General features: G+C 36.4%; 2 pseudogenes; one reads left to right on the top strand and one right to left on the bottom strand.

Moving 5' to 3' along the window:
* Positions 1–7,589: 7,589 nt before the first annotated feature.
* On the bottom strand, positions 7,590–18,414 carry LOC114505503 (annotated as a pseudogene).
* On the top strand, positions 10,193–10,292 carry LOC114505844 (annotated as a pseudogene).
* Positions 18,415–21,827: the final 3,413 nt, after the last annotated feature.

Here is a 21,827-nt window from a genome sequence, read left to right as displayed (position 1 = left end):
AAATGGTGAAATCGGACACCCTTGCCTTGTTATTGATATCGGGAAAAGCTTTTAGATTTGCCCATTGAGTATGATGTTGGCTGTCAGTTTCTTGGATATGGACTATATTATGTTGAGGTATGCTCTCTATACTTCCACTTTACTGAGTGTTTTATCATAAATGGGTGCTGTTCTTTATTAAATACTTTTTCAGCATCCTGTCATATGATTAGGTGATTTTTGTCTTTCCTTTTGTTTATGTGATTTATTACACTTATTCATTTACAAATATTGTACCAACCTTGCATCACTAGGATGAATCCCACTCGATCATGGTTTATAATCTTTTTAGTGTATGCTGGATGTCATTCGTCAATATTTTAAAAGCATTTTAGCATGTATTTTCATCAGCGATATTGGCCTGTAGTTTTTTCTTTATTGTGTCTTTATCTGGTTTTTGGAATTACCATGATCCTGACCTCACAAAAAGAGTTTGGGAGTCTTCCATCTTCTTGTATTTTTTTGGAATAGTTTGAAAAGGGTAGGTGTTAACCTGTCCTTAAATGTTTTAGAAAATTCTCCTGTGAAACAATCCAGTCCAGAGCATTTGTGTAGCATTAGTTTTTATTTTATTTTATTTTTTTTATTACTACCTGAATTCCACTAGCTGTTATTGGTCTGTTCAGGCTTTATGATTCTTCATTCAGTTTTGGAAGATTACGTTTCTAGAAATTTGTCCATTTTGCCCAAGTTGTCAAATTTCTTGGCATATATTTGTTCATAGTAATTTTTTACAATCCTTTGTATTTCTGTGGTATCAGTTGTGATTTCTCCTCTTTCATTCCTGATTTTATTTATTTGAGCCTTCTCTCTGTTTTCCTTGATGAGTCTGGCTAAATGCTTGTTGAATTTATTTATCTGTTCAAACAATGAGCTTCTGAATTTATTGATCCTCTGAATTGTTCTTTTAGTCTCTATGTCATTTAATTCTGTTCTGATCTTGATTATTTCATTCTTTCTACTTCCTCTGAGCTTTGTTTGTTGTTGTTCCTCCAGTTCTTGCTGATGTAGGGTTAGTGTTTATTTAAAATGTTTCTATATTTTTTAGGTAGGCTGTATTGCTATGAAGTTCCCTCTGAGGAATACCTTCACCATGTTCCAAAGGTTTTGGACTGTTGTTTGTTCATTTTCATTTGTTTCCAGAAACTTTTTTGATTTCTTCTTAGATATCATTATTAACCCATTCCTTGTTTAATAGCATGCTATTCACTCTCCATGAATTTGAATGCTTTTGAGTTTTTTCCTTGGGGTTGGTTTCTAGTTTAAGCCCTTGCAGTCAAAGAAAATGCTGGATATGATTTCAATTTTATTGACTTTGTTGAGGCTTGTTTTGTATCCTATCATATGGTCCATCTTTGAAAATGTTTTATGTGCATTTGAAAAGAATGTGTATTTTGCTTCTTTGGGATGAAAGGTTCTATATATATATCAGTTAAGTACATTTGATCTATGACATTGTCAATGCCACAATATCTTTATTAATATTTTGTTTGAGAGATCTATCCATTGTTGAGAGTGGCATGTTAAAATCCCCTACTATACATATGTTGCTATCTGTGTTTCTTGAAGTCCTCCAAAATTTTCCTTCTATATTTGGGTGTTCCTATGTTGGGTACATATATATTTAAAATGTTTATGTCTTTTTGAGGGATTCTTCCCTTGAATATTATAAAGTGTCCTTCTGTGTCCCTTTTATGGCCTTAGCTTTGAAGTCTATTTTCTCTGATATAAGTATTGCTATGCTGGCTTTTTTCCTGTCCATTTCCTTGGAATATTTTTTTCTATCCCTTCACTTTCGGTCTGTGTACGTCTCTCATTCTGAGGTGGATCTCTTATAGGCAGTATATGTGTGGGTCATGTTTTCTTATCTATTCAGCTACCCTATGTCTTCTTATTGGAGTATTTAATATATTTACATTTGTTATAATTGATCTGTAATTATTCCTTGCAATTTTCTCCCTTCGTATCTGGTTTCTTCTCTCTCTCACTCTTCTTCCTCTTCTTAATGTAGTCCCTTTAGTCTATCTTGCAATGTGGGTTTGCTGGAAGTTTATTCTTTCAGGATTCTTCTGCCTGGGACATTCCTTTTTTTATTTTAAACTAGTTTACCCAACTGTACTAAATGATTTATTATTTTTACATTTTTTATTTTATTTATTTATTTTTAGAGAGAAGGGAAGGGAGGGTATAGAGAGGGAGAGAAACATCAATGTGTGGTTGCCTGTCTTACATTCCTACTGGGGACCTGGCCTGTAACCCAGGCGTGTGCCCTGATTGGGAATCGAACCAGTGACCTTTTGGTTTGCAGGCTGGCACTCAATCTACTGAACCACGCCAGTCAGGGCTTTTTTTTTTTTTTTTTTTTACATTTTTATTGTTGCACAAGCACAGTTGTCTCCATTTTCACACCACTCCACCACAACCTAGCCATCCTAACATCCCACCTTCGATCCTACACCCCTTTGGCTTTGTCTATGTGTCCTTTATATATGTTCATTGACAATCTTTCCACTTTTCCCCACATTATCCCTTCTCACCTCCCCTCTGGTTACTGTCAGTCTATTTTTTATTTCAATGTCTCTGCTTATATTTTACTTGCTTTTATTTTGTTGAATAGGTTCCACTTATAGGTGAGATCATATGGTATTTGTCTTTCACCACCTGGCTTCTTTCACTTAACATAATGCTCTCCAGATCCATCCATGCTGTCCCAAAGGGTAGGAGCTCCTTCTTTCTTTATGTTACATAGTATTCCATCATGTAAATGTACCATATATTTTTATTTTTTATGGTTGTTTAAGTACAGTTGTTTCCATTTCCCCTCCATCACTCCCCCCTACTCCAGCCATCCACACCTCTCACCCCTTATCCCACTCCCCCTTGGTTTTGTCCATGTGTCCTTTATAGATGTTTGTGAAAACCCTTCCTCCTCTTTTCCCACATTATCCCTTCCCACCTTTCCTCTGGTTACTGTTAGTTTGTTCTTAGTTTCAATGTATCTGGTTATATTTTGCTTGCTCCTTTGTTTTGTTGATTAAGTTCCACTTACAGGTGTGATCATATGATATTTGTCTTTCACTTCCTGGCTTCTTTCACTTAGCATAATGCTCTCCAGTTCCATCCATGCTGTCCCAAAGAGTAGGAGTTACTTCTTACTTTCTGCTGCGTAGTATTTCATTGTGTAAATGAACCATAGATTTTTTGATGCACTCATTTACTGATGGACACTAAGATTACTTCTAGCACTTGGCTATTGTAAATTGTGCTGCTATGAACATTAGTGTGTGTAAGTTCTTTTAGGGTATGGTGCTTGCAGTGGAATTGCTGGGTCAAAAGGCAGTTCCATTTTTAGTTGTTTGATGAAATTCCATACTGTTTTCCACAGTGGCTGCACCAGTCTGCATTCCCACCAACAGTACATTAGGGTTCCCTTTTCTCCACATCCTCTCCAACACTTGGTTGTTGATTTGTTTGTGATGGCCATTCTGACTGTTGTGAAGTGGTATCTCTTTGTGGTTTTAATTTGGATGTCTCTGATGGCTAGTGATGCTGAGCATCCTTTTAAATGTCTCTAGGCCCTCTGTATGTCCTCCTTGGGGAAGTGTCTGTTCAGATCCTTTGCCCATTTATTAATTGGGTTGTTTGTCTTCCTGAAGTGGAATTGTGTGATTTCCTTATATATTATGGAGATCTAATCCTTTTCTGAGATGTCATTTGAAATTACATTTTCCCATATGGTTGGTTCCCTTTTCATTTTGCTAATGTTTTCTTTAGCTATGCAGAACCTTTTAATTTTGATGAACTCCTGTTTGTTTATTCTTTCCTTATTGTCCCTTGTTCTAGGGGCATATAAGTGAAAATATTGCTGTGTGGAATATCTGAGATTTCCTGCCTATGTTCTCCTCTAGGACTTTTATGGTGTCATGAGTTATATTTAAGTCTTTTATCCCCCTTGAGTTTGTTTTTGTGTACAATGAAAGTTGATGGTCAAGTTTTATTTTTTTCTATGTATGTAACTGTCCAGATCTCCCAACTCCATTTGTTGAAGAGGCTATTTTTACACCATTTTATGATTCTGTCCACTTTGTTGAAGATTACTTGATCATAAAGATTACATAAAAATAAACTCATTACTTGGGTTTATTTCTGGGCTTTCTATTCTGTTCCACTGATCTATGTGTCTGTTCTTAATGCCAGTACCAGACTGTTATGATTCCTGTGTTCTTGTAATATAGTTTGATATGAAGTATTGTTATCTGTCCAACTTTTTCTTCTTTCTCAAAATTTTCTGGGACTATTCAGGGTCATTTATGGTTTCATATACACTTTTGAAATATATGTTCTATATCTAAAATATGTCATTGGTATTTTTATAGGGATTGCACTGAATCTGTAAATTGCTTTGGGTAGTATGGACCTTTTGATGATTTTAAGTCTTCCAATCCATGAACATGGTATGTGCTTCCATTTATTTATGTCTTCCTTAATTTCTTTCTTCAGTGTTGTGTAGTTTACTGAGAATGGGTCTCTTACCTCCTTGTACTTTATTTTTCTTGTTGCTATATCAAATGGAATTTTTCCCTGATTTCTGTTTCTGGTATTTCATTGTTGGTATGTAAAAATGTCTTTGTTTTCTGAGTATTGACTTTGTATCTAGTTCTTTTGCCAAATTCACTTGTTAGTTCAAGTAGTTTTTTGGTGGAGTCTATAGGATTTTCTATGTACACTATCATCTCATCTGCAAATAATGATAGTTTTACATCTCCCTTTGCAATTGAGATGCTTTTTATTTTTACTTCTTGTCTGTTTGCTGTGGCTAGGACTTCCAATTCTATATTGAATAGAAGTCGTGAAAGTGGACATCCTTGTCTTGTTCCTGATCTTAAATGGAACACTTTTAGATTTTGCCCATTGAATATGATGGTGGCAGTGTGTTTGTTATATATGGCCTTTATTATTTTGAGGAACACATTTATTGATTTGTGAATGTTGTACCGACCTGAATTCTGGGATAAATCCCATTTGGTCATGGTATATGTTCTTTTTATATGCATTGCTATATTCCATTTGCTAATATTTTGTTGAGAACTTTAGCATCTATGTTCATCAGTGATATTGGCCTATAATTTTCTTCCTTTATTGTGCTTTTATCTGGTTTTGGGATTGGGATGATGCTGGCTTCACAAAAAATTTGGGAACCATCCCTCCTCTTGAATGTAATGAAATAGCTTGAGAAAGAGAATTGTTAGCTCTTATCAAAATGTTTGGTAAAATTCACCTGGGAAGGCACCTGGACCAGGGCTTTTGTTTGTTGGGAGTGTTTTGATTACTGCTTCATTTTCACTAGGTATAAGCTGTCTATTCAAATTCTGTTATTCTTCCTGATTTATTTTTGAAGATTGTATGTTTCTGGGAATTTATCCATTTCATCCAGGATGAATTTCAACCATTCATCTGGACTGGTTGTCCAGTTTGTTGATAATAATATTTTCTTATAATTTTTGTATTTCTTTGGTGTCAGTTGTAATTTATCCTCTTTCATTTTTTATTTTATTTATTTGGGTCCTTCCTCTTTTTATCTTGATGAGTTTGGTCAAAGGTTTATATGGAACACAAAAGGCCCCATGTGGCAACATCGATGTTGAGAAAGAAAAACAAAGATGGATGAATCATGCTACTTAACATGAAACTATTATAATACCATGGTAATCAAAACAGCATGTTGCTGGCATAAAACCACACACAGAGATCAATGGAATAGACTAGAGAGCCCATAAATAGACCCGTAACTTTATAGTCAATATTCAAGAAAAGAAGGAAGCACATAGAATGGGCCAAAGATAGTTTATTCAATAAATGGTGTTGGGAAAATTGGTCAGATATGTGCAGAAAAGTGAAAGTAGACCACCTTCTTACACCACATGTAAGAATAAATTCAAAATGGATCAGACTTAAATGTTATTCTTGAAACCATAAATATCCTAGAAGAAAATATAGGCAACAAAATTTCAGCCATTGCTTGTAGCAATTATTTATCAGATATATCTTCCCAGACAAGAGAAACAGAAGAAAAGATAAATAAATGGGGCTATGTCAAAGTAAAAAGTTTTTTCACAACAAAGGAAATCATCAACAAAATAAGACAACCACTGAAGGCGATGACATATTCACCAATACATCTGATAAGGGGTTAATATCCAAAATTTATAAAGAACTTACAAATCTCAACACCAAAAAAACAAACGATCTGATTTAAAAAACGGGCAAAGGACCTGAATAGACACCTCTCCTAGGAGGACATACAAATGGCAATAGACATATGAAAAGATGCTCAATGTCATTAATCATCAGAGAAATGCAAATTAAAGTCACAATGAGATAGCATCTCACACCTTTCAGAATGACTATCATCAATAAATCAACAAACAGCAAGTGCTGACAAAGATGTAGATAAAGGTAAATCCTTTTGCTCTGTTGGTTGGAATGTAGATTGGTGCAGCCACCATGGAAAGCATTATAGAGTACCTTAAAAAATTAAAAAAGGATCTACCTTTTGACCAAGTGATCCCACTTCTGGGAGTGTATCCTGAGGAACCCAAAACTCTAATTTGAAAGAGTATAAGCACCCCTATGTTCATTGCAGTGTTATTTACAGTCACCAAGATATGCAAGTAGCCCAACTGTCCATCAATGGATGAATGGATAAAACAACTGTGGGACATTTACCCAGTGGAATACTACTTGGCTTAAAAAGAAGAAAGTTTTATTCTTTGTGACAGTATGGATGGATCTGGAGAATATTATGCTAAGTGAAATAAGTCAGCCAGAGAAAGACTAATACCATATGATTTCACTCATATATGGAATATAATGAAAAAACTGAACCAACAAGAAAAACAGAGACAGACTCATAGATGGAGAGCAGATGACAGCTAGTGCCTGAGGGAGGTTAGGGCATGGAGGGATTGAGCAAAAAGCAGAAAGGACTCATGGACATGGACAAAAATGTGGTGATTACTGGAGGGAGGGGGGTATAATGGAATTAAATAGTAATGGAAAAATAAAATAAAGATTACATTTTAAAAATGTGAACGATTACTTATAGTATCTCTTATGATTCTTTGTATTTGTGTTATGAGTTTTGGTGTCTCCTCTTTTATTTCTGATTTTATTTATTTGAGTTTCTTAATATTCTAACAATCTGTTTATTATCTATTTATATTTATCCCTCCACAGAACCATCACCTTGCTGAAGTTATTAGGAGTGGGCCACATTCTGGGGCCTGAAGTGTGAAATTTGAGGCATACTTTCCCTCACTTTGTGGCTCAGGTGAGGTCATAGTCCAGGCAGAACTGGTGTGTGCTTTTGGATACTTGAGAAGGGGGACCTAGGCACACTGATAAAGGTGACCACACCAAGGAGGGTTGATTGGCAGGCCAGAATACAAATTCTCCTGATAAATGCACTTTTACCTGAATAGGGGGCTGGGAGTTGGCTAGCAGTGTTGGTAGGGTTAAGGAGGAGTCATTTCAATGGAAGTGCATTTTTCTGGTTACAGAGAGAAATGAAGGGTGTTCACCTACACTGAGCCATCCACAGGGTCAGTAGGGGCTGCTGTATGTCTTTGCTGCCTGCAGGGGAAGGCGAAATAGACATCAAAGCCCAAGAAGCTCACAGCAATAGGCCCATAATACCTGCAATGATTTTGGAGTGGTTTCCTTTCTCAACAAGGACAACAATGGAGATGATCAGGTAGAGAACAGCCACTATGAGGGTTTAGAAGAAATCATTTCAAGGCCAGTTGATGATCTATATCCTTGTGTTCAGCTCACACATGTAGATGACAAAGAATATAGCAGCAAGGATCATTTTAACCGCTGAGAGAGAGAATGATGCTGATGTGGAGGTGATGAATCAGATCAGATTGACTAGGCACAATATAATCTCAGCAAACAGAATAATTCCCTTGAGGGAGCATGTGAAGTTGGTGCAGTTGGCCCAGCAGCCAGGGGCCAAGAAGCACTTGGTATCCACAATTACATGGGCCAGAGTCCCTATAGGCCAGATGATGTGCTTGCTTTCTTGAGGCTTTGAGGACAGTGCACACTTTGTTATCTAGCCCACTGTTTGGCTGGGTTACTTGAACTTTATCTATACATTTCTTAGTCTAGTTAAAAGTTTGTCAGTTGTATTTACCCTTTCAAAAATAAACTCTTAGTTTCATTAATCTGTTCTATTTTTAAATATATTTTATTGATTATGGTATTACAGTTATCCAAATTTCCCCCTTTGCTCCTCTCTGCCTAGTACCCCCTTCCTTCCAGCAGTCCCCCCCACCTTAATTCATAGCCATGGATCATGTATATGAGTTCTTTGGCTACTCCATTTCCTATGCTGTTCTTAGCACTCTCCTATCTATTCTGTTCCTACCAATTTGTACCTGTTAATCCCTGTAACTTTCTCCCCATTTGTCATCTTCCCCTTCACAACTGGCAACTTTTCAAATGATCTCCATACATATGACTATGTTTCTGTTTTGCTTGTTTGTTCAGTTTTTTTTAAAGATTTTATTTATTTATTTTTAGAGAGGGAAGGGAGGGAGAAAGAGAGAGAGAGAGAAATATCAGTGTGTGGTTGCTGGGGGTCATGGCCTGCAACCCAGGCATGTACCCTGACTGGGAATTGAACCTGCGACACTTGGGTTTGCAGCCTGTGCTTAATCCACTGAGCTACGCCAGCCAGGGCTAGTTTGTTTTTTAGTAAATTTTTAAAAATATTTTTAATTTTTAAAGTATTTTATTTATTTATTTTTAGACAGAGGGGAAGGAGGGAAAAAGAAAGGGAGAGAACATCGATGTGTAGTTGCCTCTTCAGCACCTCTACTGGGGACCTGGTCCACAACCCATGCATGTGCCCTGATTGGGAATCAAACCATTGACCCTTTGGTTCACAAGCCTACATGCAATCCACTGACCCACACCAGCCAGGGCTTAGTTTGGTTTTTAGATTCAATTGTTGATAGTTGTGAATTTATTGTCATTTTAATGTTCATAGTTTTGATCTTTTTATTAAATAAGTCCCTTTAACATTTCATATAATAATGGCTTGGTGATGATGAACTAATTCCTTTAGCTTCACTTTGTTTGGGGAGCACTTTATCTGCCCTTCCATTCTTAATGATAGCTTTGCTGGATAGAATAATTCTATGTTGTAGGTCCTTGCTTTTCATCATTTTTGAATACTTCTTGCCAGTTCCTTTTAGCCTGCAAAGTTTCTTTTGAGAAATCAGCTGCTTTATGGGAACTCCTTTGTAGGTAACTATCTGCTTTTCTCTTGCTGCTTTTAAGATTCTCTCTTTATCTTTAACCTATGGCAATTTAATTATAATGTGTCTTGGTGTGGTCCTCTGTGGTCCATCTTGTTTGGGACTCTCTGTGCTTCCTGGGCTTGCTTGCATGTTTATTTCCTTCACCAAATTAGGGAAGTTTTCTTTTATTGTTTTTTCAAGTAAGTTTTCACTTTCTTGCTCATTCTCTTCTACTTCTGGTACCCTTATGATTCAAATATTGGTAAGTTTGAAATTGTCCCGAGGCTCCTTAGCTTATCCTTGGGTTTGATTTTTTTTTTTTTTTGAGTTTTTTCTTCTTGCTTTTCTGAATGAATGTTTTTTTTTTCCCCTTATATTCTAAATCATTGATTTTATTCTCAGCTTCATGTACTCCACTGTTGGTTTCCTGTAAATATTTCTTTGTTTCACTTAGCATAACCTTCATTTTTGCCTGGGTCTTTTTTATGTTTTTGAAGTACACAATGGATTCCTTGAGCATCCTAATAAACAGTGTTTTCAATTTTGCATCTGTTAGATTGCTTATTTCCAATTTGCTTAGTCGTTTTTCTGTAGCTTTGCTCTATTCTTTTATCTGGGCCATATTTCTTTGTCTCCTCATTTTGGCAGCCTCTCTGTGTTTGTTTCTATGTATTAGGTAGAGCTGCTTTGACTCCCTGTCTTAGTAGTATGGTGTATTGTAGAAAAGTGCACCCATAAGTTGGATGGGGTAGAGCCTTAGGAATTCGTCTGTGTGGGGCAACCCTTTTTAACCAGGTTTATGGAGTCTCCAATATGGTGTTGCCATTCTGTGGCTCTGTGTATGTGCTCGCTTCAGCAGCACACACTGAAATTGGAACAATACAGAGAAGATAATCATGACTGTTGTGCAAGGATCTATTCTGTTGTTATTTTTGGTCTTTATTTCTAATTTTATCTTAGTTATTTCCTTCCCTATGCTAACTTTGATCATAATTTGTTCTTTTTCTAGTTACTTGTCTAGATACTTATTTTATATATTTTTCTTAATGTGGGCATTTATGTCAAGAAAATTTTCTCTTTGAACTGGTTTTGATGCCTTTTAAGTTTTGGTATAATGTGTTTTTATTTTTGTTTTATGTATATTTTTTGTTTTGATTTCTTTAACGAATTGTTGCTCAGGTGCATTTTCTTTAATTTCCATTTATTGTGAATTTTCCACTGTTTCTCCTATTATTGGTTTCTAGTTTTATAACAATGTGGTCAGAAAAGATAGTATGATTTCAGTCTTGTTAAATTTGATAAGATTTGTTTGGTGATCTAACATACAGGGTCTGGCAAAAATAACACCTCTTTTTATTACAAAAACTTTTATTACAAAATCATAAGCATTTAATTCTGTAACATAACACTATCACACTCAAGTACACCACATGGCATTTTTAGGTGAAATTTTCAAATTGCTGTCCATCTTGTGTGAGACATTCACATACCATACCGACCATACTCAAGCAAGCCTTACTTTTGTCAGACACTTTATATTTTATCTTGTAGACATTCTGTGTGCATTTGAAAAGAATGTTTATTCTGCTGCTGTTCTGTAAAATCTTCTGTAGATGCCTCTTAGGTTTATTTGGTCTGCAGTAGTTCCAATCCAATATTTCTTTATTGCATTTCTGTCTGGATGATATATCCAGCATTGAACATGGGGACTTGAAGTCTCAAACTATTTATTATATTACTGTCCAATTCTCCCTTAAGATCTGTTGTAATTTAATTAATATATTTAAGTGCTTTAATTTTGTGTGCATATATATTTACAACTGTTAGATGGATTCTCTCTCTCTCTCTCATTTTTTAAGATCCATTCATTCACGTTCAGACAGAGTAAGGGTGGGAGAAAAAGAGAGACAGAAACATCAGTGTGCGGTTACCTCTCACATTTGCCCTGCTGGGGACCTGGCCTGCAACCCAGGCATGTGCTCTGACTGGGAATCATACCAGCACCTCCCTGACCTGCAAGCTGGCACTCAATCTACCGAGCCAAACCAGCCAGGGCAATTGTTGCATTCTCTTAATTTAACTCTTTATCATTATATGATAATCATCTTGTTCTCTTGTTACAATTTTGGCTTAAAGTCTCTTTTGTCTTACATAACTCTAGCTACCCTTGTTTTTTTTTGGTTTCCATTTGTACATTGTATATTTTTCCATCCTTTCATGTGAAGTCTATATTTCCCTTGAAAGTGAAGTGAGTCTCTGGTAGGCAACATATAGTTAGGTATTTTTTTTAAAATTATGCTCACCCACTATATGCCTTTTGACTGGAGAATTTAAGCTATTTACATTTAAAGTACATATTTATATGTAAGAGCTTACCAATGCGATCTTATTGTTTTTCACTGTTTTATACTTCATTTCTCCTTTTCTTCCTTTCTTGCTCTCTTCTTTTGTGAATTTTTTTTTTAATTTTGTGTAGTGGTATCTAATTCCTTTATTTTTTTATTTTAATCATTGTTCAAGTACAGTTTTCTCACTTTTACTCCCAATCAAGCCCACCCACTCAACCCTCACCACTTTCCTCCCATTACTGCCCTCCCCCTACTTTTTGTCCACGTGTCCTTTAAATTTTTTTCCCGTAAGCCCTTCCCATTCTCTCTTGAAATTCCCCCTTCTCTCCCCTCTGGTCACTGTAAGTCTGTCCTCTATTTCAATGTCTTTGGTTATATTTTGCTTGTTTGTTTGTTTTGTTGTTTAGGTTCCTGTTAAAGGTGAGATCATATGGTATTTATCTTTCACTGCCTGGCTTATTTCGCTTAACATAATGCTTTCCACTCCATCCAAGCTGTTGCAAAGGCCAGGAGCTACTTCTTTCTTTCTGCTAGATACAATTCCATTGTGTAAATGTACCAGAGTTTTTTGATTCATTCATTTACTGATGGGCATCTAGGTTGCTTCCAGCACCTAGCTATTGTAAATTGTGCTGCTATGAACATCAGGGTGCATAGGTTCTTTTGGATTGGTGTTTTAATGTTCTTAGGATATAGTCCCAGCAGTGGAATTGCTGGGTCAAAAGGAAGATCCATTTTTAGTTTTTTGAGGAAGTTCCATACTGCTTTCCATAGTGGTGGTACCAGTCTGCAATCCCACCAACAGTGCCCTAGGGTCCCCTTTTCTCTACAACCTCTGCAACACTTGTTGTTTGTTGGTTTGTTTATGATGGCCATTCTGACTGGTGTGAAGTGGTATCTCATTGTGGTTTTAATTTGCATCTCTCTGATAGCTAGCGATATTGAAAATGGTTTCATGTGTCTTTGGATTTTCTGTATGTCCTCCTTGGAGAAGTGTCTGTTCAAGTCCTTTGTCCATTTTTTAATTGGGTTACTTGTCTTCTTAGAGTGCAGTCTTGTAAGTTCTTTATATATTTTGGAGATTAAACCCTTGTCTGAGGTCTCATTGGCAAATATGCTTTCCCATACAGTTGGTTCTCTTTTAATTTTGATACTGTTTTCTTTAGCTGTGCAGAAGCTTTTAATTTTGATGAGGTCCCATTTGTTTATTCTTTCCTTTATCTCCCTTGCTCTAGGGGATATGTCAGTAAAAAAGTTTCTGCATGAAATATCTGCGATTTTCCTACCTACATTCTCCTCTAGAACTTTAATGGTGTCACGTTTTATATTTAAGTCTTTTATCCACCTTGAATTTATTATTGTCTAAGGTGTAAGTTGGTGCTCAAGTTTCATTTTTGTGCATGTAGCTGTGCAGTTCTCCCAACACCATTTGTTGAAGAGGCTATTTGTATTCCATTTTATGTTGCTGCCTCCTTTGTCAAATATTAATTGACCATAGAGACTTTGGTTTATTTCTTGGCTCTCTGTTCTGTTCCATTGGTTCATGTGCCTGTTTTTATGCCAGTACCAGGCTGTTTTGATTACAGTGGCCTCGTAGTATAGTTGAGTGTCAGGTATTGTGATCCTTCCAACATTACTCTTCTTTCTCAAAATTGCAGCAGCTATGCAGGGTCATTTATGATTCCATATAAATTTTTGAAGTGTTTGTTCTATGTCTGTGAAATAAGCCATTGGTACTTTAATAGGTATTGTATTGAATGTGTAAATAGCTTTGGGTAGTATGGACATTTTGATGATGTTAATTCTTCCGATCTATTAACACGGTATATGTTTCCATTTGTTTGTGTCTTCCTTGATTTCTTTCTTCAGTGTTGTGTAGTTTTCTGAATACAGGTCTTTTACCTCTTTGGTTAGGTTTATTCCTAGATATTTTATTTTTCTTTTTGCTATTTCAAATGGGATTTTTTCTTGATTTCTGCTTCTGCTGTTTCATTTTTGGTGTACAGAAATGCCTTTGATTTCTGGAGATTGACTTTGTATCCCGCTGCTTTGCCAAATTCATTGATTAGGTCAAGCAGTTTTTTTGTGAAGAATATAGGATTTTCTATGTACACTATCATGTCATCTGCAAACAATGACAGTTTTGTTTCCTCCTTTCTGATTTGGATGCCTTTTATTTCTTTTTCTTCTCTGATGGCTGTGGCTAAAACTTCCAGTACTATATTGAATAGAAGTGGTGAAAGTGGACAGCCTTGTGTTGTTCCTGATCTTAGTGGGAAAGATTTTAATTTTTTCATATTGAGTATGATGTTGGCTGTAGGTCTCTCATATATGGCCTTTATTATTTTGAAGAATGGTTCCTCTATTCCCACTTTGCTGAGTGTTTTTACAATAAATGGGTGCTGTACCTTATCAAATGCTTTTTCTGCACCTATTGATATGATCATGTGGTTTTTGTCTTTGCTTTTGTTTATGTGGTGTATTACATTTACTGATTTGCGAATATTGTACCATCCTTGCATCCCTGGAATGAATCCCACTTGGTCATGGTGTATGATCTTTTTAATGTATTGTTGGATGCGGTTTGCCGGTATTTTGTTGAGGATTTTAGTGTCAATGTTCATCAGTGATATTGGCCTGAAGTTTCCTTTCTTTGTTGTGTCTTTATCTGGTTTTGGAATTAGGATGATGTTGGCCTCATAAAAAGAGTTTGGGAGTCTCCCATCTTTTTGGATTTTTTGGAATAGTCTGTGAAGGATAGGGGTTAGCTCTTCCTTAAATGCTTTGTAGAATTCTCCTGTGAAACCATCTCGTCCAGGGCTTTTGTGTGTTGGGAGTTTTTTGATTACTGCTTTAATTTCTTTTGCTGTTATTGGTTTCTTCAGGCTTTCTGCTTCATTTTCATTAAGTTTTGGAAGATTATATTTTTCTAGAAATTTGTCCATTTCACCTAGGTTTTCAAATTTCTTGGCATACAGTTCTTCATAGTAATTTCTTACAATCCTTTGTATTTCTGTGGTATCTGTTGTAATATCTCCTCTTTCATTTCTGATTGTGTTTATTTGGGTCTTCTCTCTTCTTTTCTTGATGAGTCTGCTTAAAGGCTTGTTGATTTTGTTTATCTTTTCAAAGAACCAACTCTTGGATTCATTGATCTTTAGAATTGTGCTTTTAGTCTCTATGTCATTTAACTCTGCTCTGATCTTGATTATTTCCTTCCTTCTGCTTGCTCTGGGCTGTCTTTGTTGTTGTTCCTCAAGTTCTTGTAGATGTAGGGTTAGGTTGTTTGTTTGTAATGTTTCTAACTTTTTTAGGTGGGCCTGTATTGCTATGAACTTTCCTCTCAGGACTGCCTTGGCTGTGTCCCATAAGTTTTGGGTTGTTGTGAGTTCGTTTTCATTTGTTTCAAGAAACCTTTTGATTTCTTCCCTAATATCATTCTTGACCCATTCATTGTTTCATAGCATGATATTTAATCTCCATGATTTTGAGTGTTTTTGGTTTTTTTCTTTGGGGTTGGTTTCGAGCTTCAGTCCCTTGTGGTCTGACAAAATGCTTGGTATGATTTCAATTTTCTTGAAATTGTTGAGGCTTGTTTTGTGTCCTATTATGTCATCAGTCTTTGAAAATGTCCCATGTACATTTGAAAAGAATGTGTATTTAGCTTCTTTCGGATGGAGGGCTTTGTATATATCAGTTAAGTCCATTTAGTCTAGGGTATTTTTCAATGCCATGATATCTTTGTTGATATTTTGTTTGGAAGGTGTGTCCATTTTTGACAGTGGGGTGTTAAACTCCCCCACTGTAATGGTGTTGCTGTCAATATCTTTCCTGAAGTCCTCTAAGATTTTCTTTATGTATTCGGGTGCTCCTATGTTGGGTGCATAAATATTTACAATATTTATGTCTTCTTGGTGGATTCTTCCCTTGAGTACTATGAAGTGACCTTCTAGGTCTCTCTTTATAGCCCTTTTTTGGATGTCTATTTTGTCAGATATGAGTATTGCTACCCTGGCCCTTTTTTTTTTTTTCCTGTCCATTTGCTTGGAAGATTTGTTTCCAGCCCTTCACTTTCATCTTGTGCAGGTCTTTTATCCTGAGGTGGGTCTCTTGTAGGCAGCATATGTGTGGGTCATTTTTGCGTGTCCATTGAGCTATTCTATGCCTTTTGATTGGAGCATTTAATCAATTTACATTTAAGGTTATTATTGATAGGTACTTATTCATTGTCTTTTATGTATGTGTGCTCCTCTCTTTCTCTCTCTCTCTTTTCCTTCCTTTCCTTAAAGCAGTCCCTTTAGCATCTCTTGCAGAGCTGGTTTGGTGGAGGTGTATTCTTTTATACTTCTTTTGTCTGGGAAGCTTTTTATTTGGCCTTCTATATTGATTGAGAGCCTTGCTGGGTATAGTAGGCTTGGTTGTAGACCTCTGGTTCTCATTACTTGGAATATTTCTTGCCATTCTTTTCTAGCTTGGAGTGTTTCCATTGAGAAGTCAGCTGGTAGCTTTATTGGGGCTCCCTTGTATGTTATTTCCTTTTTCTCCCTTGCTGCCTTTTAGATTCTCTCTTTGTCTTGAAATTTTGCCATTTTAATTATGATGTGTCTTGAAGTGGGCCTCTTTGGGTTCCTCTTGATTGGGACTCTCTGTGTTTCCTGGATTTATGTGACTTTTTCTCTCATCAAATTAGGAAATTTTTCTATCATTACTTTTTCAAATAGGTTTTTGATCCCTTGCTCTTCTTCTTGTCCTTCCGGTATCCCTATTATACGGATATTATTACATTTCATATTGTCTTGCATTTCTCTTAATCCCTCTTCATTCTTTCTGAGCCTGTTTTCCTTTTCTTGCTCTTTCTGGGTGTTCTTTTCTACTTTGTCCTCTAGCTCGCTAATCCAATCTTCTGCTTCATCGATCCTGCTTTTCATTCTTTCTAATGTGTTCCTCAGTTAAAAAATGTCATTCTTCATTTCCTCTTGGCCCTTGTTGAGAGCTTCTATTTCCTTTTTCATGTTGATGCAGTTTTCAGTGAGTTCATTGTAGCTTCCCTGTAGTTTCTGGTAGCTCATTGTGAGTTCATTGAGCTTCCTGATAATCATTGTTTTGAACTCAATGTCTGATAGTTCAGTTGCCTTTATTTCATGTAGCATTTTTTCTGAGGCTTCTTCCTTTCCCTTCATTTGGGGATTGTTTCTTTGTTTTCTCATTGTTCGTGGGATTCTTCTTGTTAGCCACTGTTTCTTAAATTGATCTGTTCTGGTTCCCTGTGATTATGGTGTGAACTTCTGTGGGGGAATACCTGTGAGATTCAGTGGTGCAATCTTCTTCGGGTATCCTGGTGTTCACGGCTTCCCCTACTCTTTTTTTGTGATCAGTTGGAGGAGTAAGGTAAAATAGTTTAAGACAGCAAGATGGCATTCTATGATATTTACATTAGCAGCCAGTAGAGAAGATATGGGGTATCCTTTGGCTACTTATAGTGTTAACCGTGATCCTCCACCCCACTAGCCATGTTTTAGAAAGGATGGAAAGAAGGTAATGCTCTTATTGAGGACAAAAAGAATGTTAGTTGGATCTAGAAAGTTGTGAGGCTGTGGGAGGTCAGTTTCTGATGTAGGATTGGAATACAGATTAGTAAATAGGAGTAGTGTGTAAAAGAATAGAGACAACCCCCACAATAATATAGTTCAGGAAATTGCAAAGTGGGCTGAGATCAGGGAGGGGTGTTGAGTAGTATTTACAATTGTATGATCTAAGTCTTATTTACAGTAATATTCAAGCAACAGTCATGTGACAGAATCTATGAGATCTAGATAACAAGAATAAGGAGTATAGAACCATGAGAGGTGTACTAATGGAACACAAATGAAGGATAGTAAATTATCAACACACTGTGACTGAGATAACAGGGGAAACCTATCAAATGACAGTATAACCAGCCAAGCAAAGAAGATTATACAGAAAAAAAAGTATACCAAAATACTATTAAAATAAAAAAATGTCAGAAAAGTGAGAAAAATATAATACAAATTTGCAGTAACTTGCAAGCTCAAAAAAAGAAAAGAGGAAAAAAGCAGAAGATGGAATGCAGGAGAGATAAATTTGGAGTGGAAGGAATAATACTAGGGTGAATGGAAGAGAAACATTTGGGATTGAGAGATATAAAAATAAGAATTGAAAAATAAAAAGTCAGTTAAAACACAAGATAAAATCAACCAACCAACAACAGGCAAAAAAGAAAGAAAGAAAGAAAGAAAGAAAGAAAGAAAGAAAGAAAGAAAGAAAGAAAGAAAGAAAGAAAGAAAAAGAAAGAAAGAAAGACAAAAACAAAACAAAACAAATAAAAAATCCTGTTGTTGGTTTCTAAGTGGCCAGACCAGTGTTTTTGGTCTTGCTGGCTTCAGCAGTCTAAGGGGCGTTTGAATTGCTTATCACTCTTCCCAGTCAAAACTCAGTAAGTCACCAGGGTACTGTCCCCAGGGCCAGCAGGGGGCTCTCCCCAGATCCAATCTGACTTTCCCCTAAAGGACCCTGGGCGCTCCTGAGCACACTCTCCGGAGCTCACTTCCACGGTCTCCAGGGGCCCCACAGGGCTCCTGCATCTTTGGTGGTTTCAGGATGCAATCTCCGGTGATCACAAGGAGACACGCCCTTCCCCCAAATTTCACCGCGGTGGGCACTATGTTCTCGGGAAGCACACGCATCTTTTCTGGATTCATGGTGCAAGCTCTGGAGATTGTAAAGGGGCATGCACATCCACCAAATTTTTCAGATTCTGGCTCTAGGAACCCTCTAAGCTCTGTGTCCATTCCTGGTTCACAGCACAAGAGTCAGGATTTCCGAGGGGGGCACGCGCTTCCACAGTTCACCACCACAAGCTCTAGAAACCCAAGAATACCCATGCCCTTTCCTTGATCGGGGCTGCACGATCTGGGTTTTCCACCTATCCACACTCCCACTGGGCTGGGGGTGCGGGCACACTTCCGGCCACCCCTGGTCATGCTGGCTGGAGGCACTCACTTCTCCCAGGGCTATGGGTGGGTGCTCCCAGCCCCTGGGTGATTGTCTCCCAGTCCAACTGCCCTCTCTGTGCCTTCAAGCCACAAGGTCTCCCGTGGTGTTGCTCAATCCCCATAGTCCAGGGAGGGAGCAGTGACTCCACTTTCCCGGGTGCCCTGAGGCAGACCCAGGAGCACCAGGCATGGAGGCTGCAACCCCCCTGGTCCCTGTGCTGATCCTTGGGTTCCTGTTGTGCTGAAGCAGTCTCCTTATTGTCTGGTTTTTCAATGTCCACTATAATTTTTGATGTCCTGTTTTCAAAAATATTTTGGTAACCTAGGCCACTTGCCCTGTTCCTCCTGTGATCCTTGAGTTTCTCTCCCATGCACAGAAGCAGGGAATCATGCTCCCTGGAGCAAAGCCACCATCTTTGAACCTAATTCCTTTATTTTAATCTCTCTCTCTCTCAACCTAATAAAAACTTTAATTCGATTTTATATAAAACCTCTACCTTTTTACTTCCTTACTGACATTTTATGTTTTTGATGCCATGTTTCATCTTTTTATATAGTGTATTCATTAATATATTATTTTAAATGTAGTTGTTGCTAACACTTTTGTCCTTTAACATTTATATGAGGGGGGCCCAATAAACTGGAATTTATTTATAAAAATTGTGTATTTTTCAAATACATTTAAATTTTAGTCACCTTCAAAATACTCTCCATTTGATACAATATACATATCAAGACATTTTTCCCACTGCTCTAAACAGTTTTTGAACTTGCCAATTTTGATGTCTTTTAGTGCTTCTGCTGTTTTTTGTTTCACCTCTTCCACATTAGTAAAACATTTCCCACTGAGGATATTTTTCATTCAGGGAAACAAAAATAAGTTGCTCAGGGTGAGATCAGGTGAATAGGGATGGCAAGGCACAGGGGTCCTGCCATAACTAGTCAAAAACAAATGAACAGTCAACACAGTATGTGCAAGTGTGCTTGTAAATCACCCATCATGAAATGAAAAAAGGTGTTGAAAAAGTCTTAAACAAATTCAGTGAAGTTGAATGCAGCCTCTCACAACATCAGCAGCTGGTACACTGATACAGAAGTTTCCTAGAACAGTGACCTAGTGGGGAAGCCTGTAATACAAGGGGCCTGCCATGTATAAGATAATTTTGGGTGCCCCTCCTTCATACTAGAGTTAAAGAATTAAAAAACTACCAAAATTGCAGTATTAGAGTATTCTGAGTATGACTGTAGACTTATGTTTAATAGTATGCTTTATATCTTTTTATGTTAATAATTATTGTCTCTTCAGCATTTCTTTTAAGGCAGTTCTAGTGTTGATACACTCTCTCATCTATTGTTTATCTTGGAAATTCTTTAGGTTATCTTTATTTCTGAAGGATAACTCTGTCAGGTAATATATGTCTGATTGACCATTTCAGCACTTTGAATACATCTTCCCAGCGTTTCCTGGCCTGCAAGGTTTCTACCTAAAAATCCACTGATAGCCTTATGGAAGTTACATCATAGGTGAGTGATTCTTTTCTCTTGTTGCTTTTAAAATTTTCTTTTTCTTTGTTTTTACGCTGTATTGTTATAATGTGTCTTGGAGAAGATCTTTTCAGTTAAAACACTTTGGTGACTTATGGGTTTTATGAACTTAGATGTCCAAATCTCACCTCATATTTTAGAAATTCTCAGCCATTATTTCTTTAAGTTTGTGTTTTGTTCCTTTCTCCCTCTATTTTCCTTCTGGAATATCAGTAAAGTATCTGTTGTTTAGTTAGTGGTGTCTCATAATTCATGTAGGTATTCTTTATTCTTTGATTCTTTTTCAAACTTTCATGCTCTGAAAATTTAATTTGTTTTTGATAAATAAAAACTGAGTGTATTTTATATACAATATGATAAATGTATCCATCATAAAATAACTAGCATAGTCAAACTAATTAAGAAATCAATTATCTCCCATAGTTGCCATTTGTGTATGTATGTGTATGTGTGTGCATGTATGCAGTGAGAACACTTCAGGTCTACTCTGTTAGCAAATTTTTTAGTAACAGAAAGAACACAATGTAGAATGGTACTTACTGGTGGCTGGTTGCAAGAAGAATAGAAGATATTGATTATAATGTTTACACTTTCAGTTATAAGATAAATAATTTCTGGAGACATAATATGCAATATAGTGATTATAGTTCATAATAACATTGTGTTATTTGTGTAGTGTCAAGTTCCTGCTAAAATTTCAAGTTGAGTTTATCTACATGAGGGTACTATGCATATTTTTGTTATACCTTTAATTTTATTTTATGTAAGTTTATAGATCTCCTCATGTATATGTTTTTGTGTGTGTGTGTGTGTGTGTGTGTGTGCCTCTTCTCTCTCAAATTGTAATATCTCCTTTGTGCCTGGTTATCTTTCACTGTTTGCTTGGCATTGTATTTTTAATAAACATTTTTTAAAAAATTTTAGAATTATTTTAATATTTACAAATTTCAAAGATATTGAAGACAGTTCCTTTATACCCTATGTCCATTTTTCCACTTATTGACATCCTAAGTTAATATGATAAATCTGTCACAATTAACAAACCGATATCAACATTATTATTATTAACTAAGGTCCACAATTTATTCCAATGTCCTTTATTTTTACCCAATTTTCTTTTTTCTGTTATAGAGCTCTATCCAGCTTACCACATTTCATTTAGTTGTCATGAATTCTTAGCCTCCTATTGGCTATGACAACTTCTCAGACTTTCCTTATTTTTATGACCTTGACAATTGAGCAGTACTGGTCACATATTTTGTAGAATGTTCATCAATTAGGATTGATTGGGTTATGCTATCATGTGGTTTAGATGTAATTATCATAAAATGTCATATTAATTTTGAGGTCAGAAATGAGTCACCAAATAGCTATTGTGTGAATGAAATCAAGTCTATTAAAGTCTTAGTACAGTTTCCCTGAGAGGGTCAAACTGTGAGTAGAGGATAATAATTCTCAATGACTACCTTCATGGTCATCAATAGCTTATTGGACATTTATCTCTCTAAATGATACAAAGATTCATTAAAGGTAAATATTAGGTCTTCAGTTATGGTGTATTATTAGCAAAGTGT

This window comes from Phyllostomus discolor, chromosome X (assembly GCF_004126475.2).
Source record: "Phyllostomus discolor isolate MPI-MPIP mPhyDis1 chromosome X, mPhyDis1.pri.v3, whole genome shotgun sequence".
NCBI lineage: Eukaryota > Metazoa > Chordata > Mammalia > Chiroptera > Phyllostomidae > Phyllostomus > Phyllostomus discolor.
The sequence above is the reverse complement of the archived record's forward strand: the minus strand, read 5'-3'. Positions and strand labels throughout refer to the sequence as shown.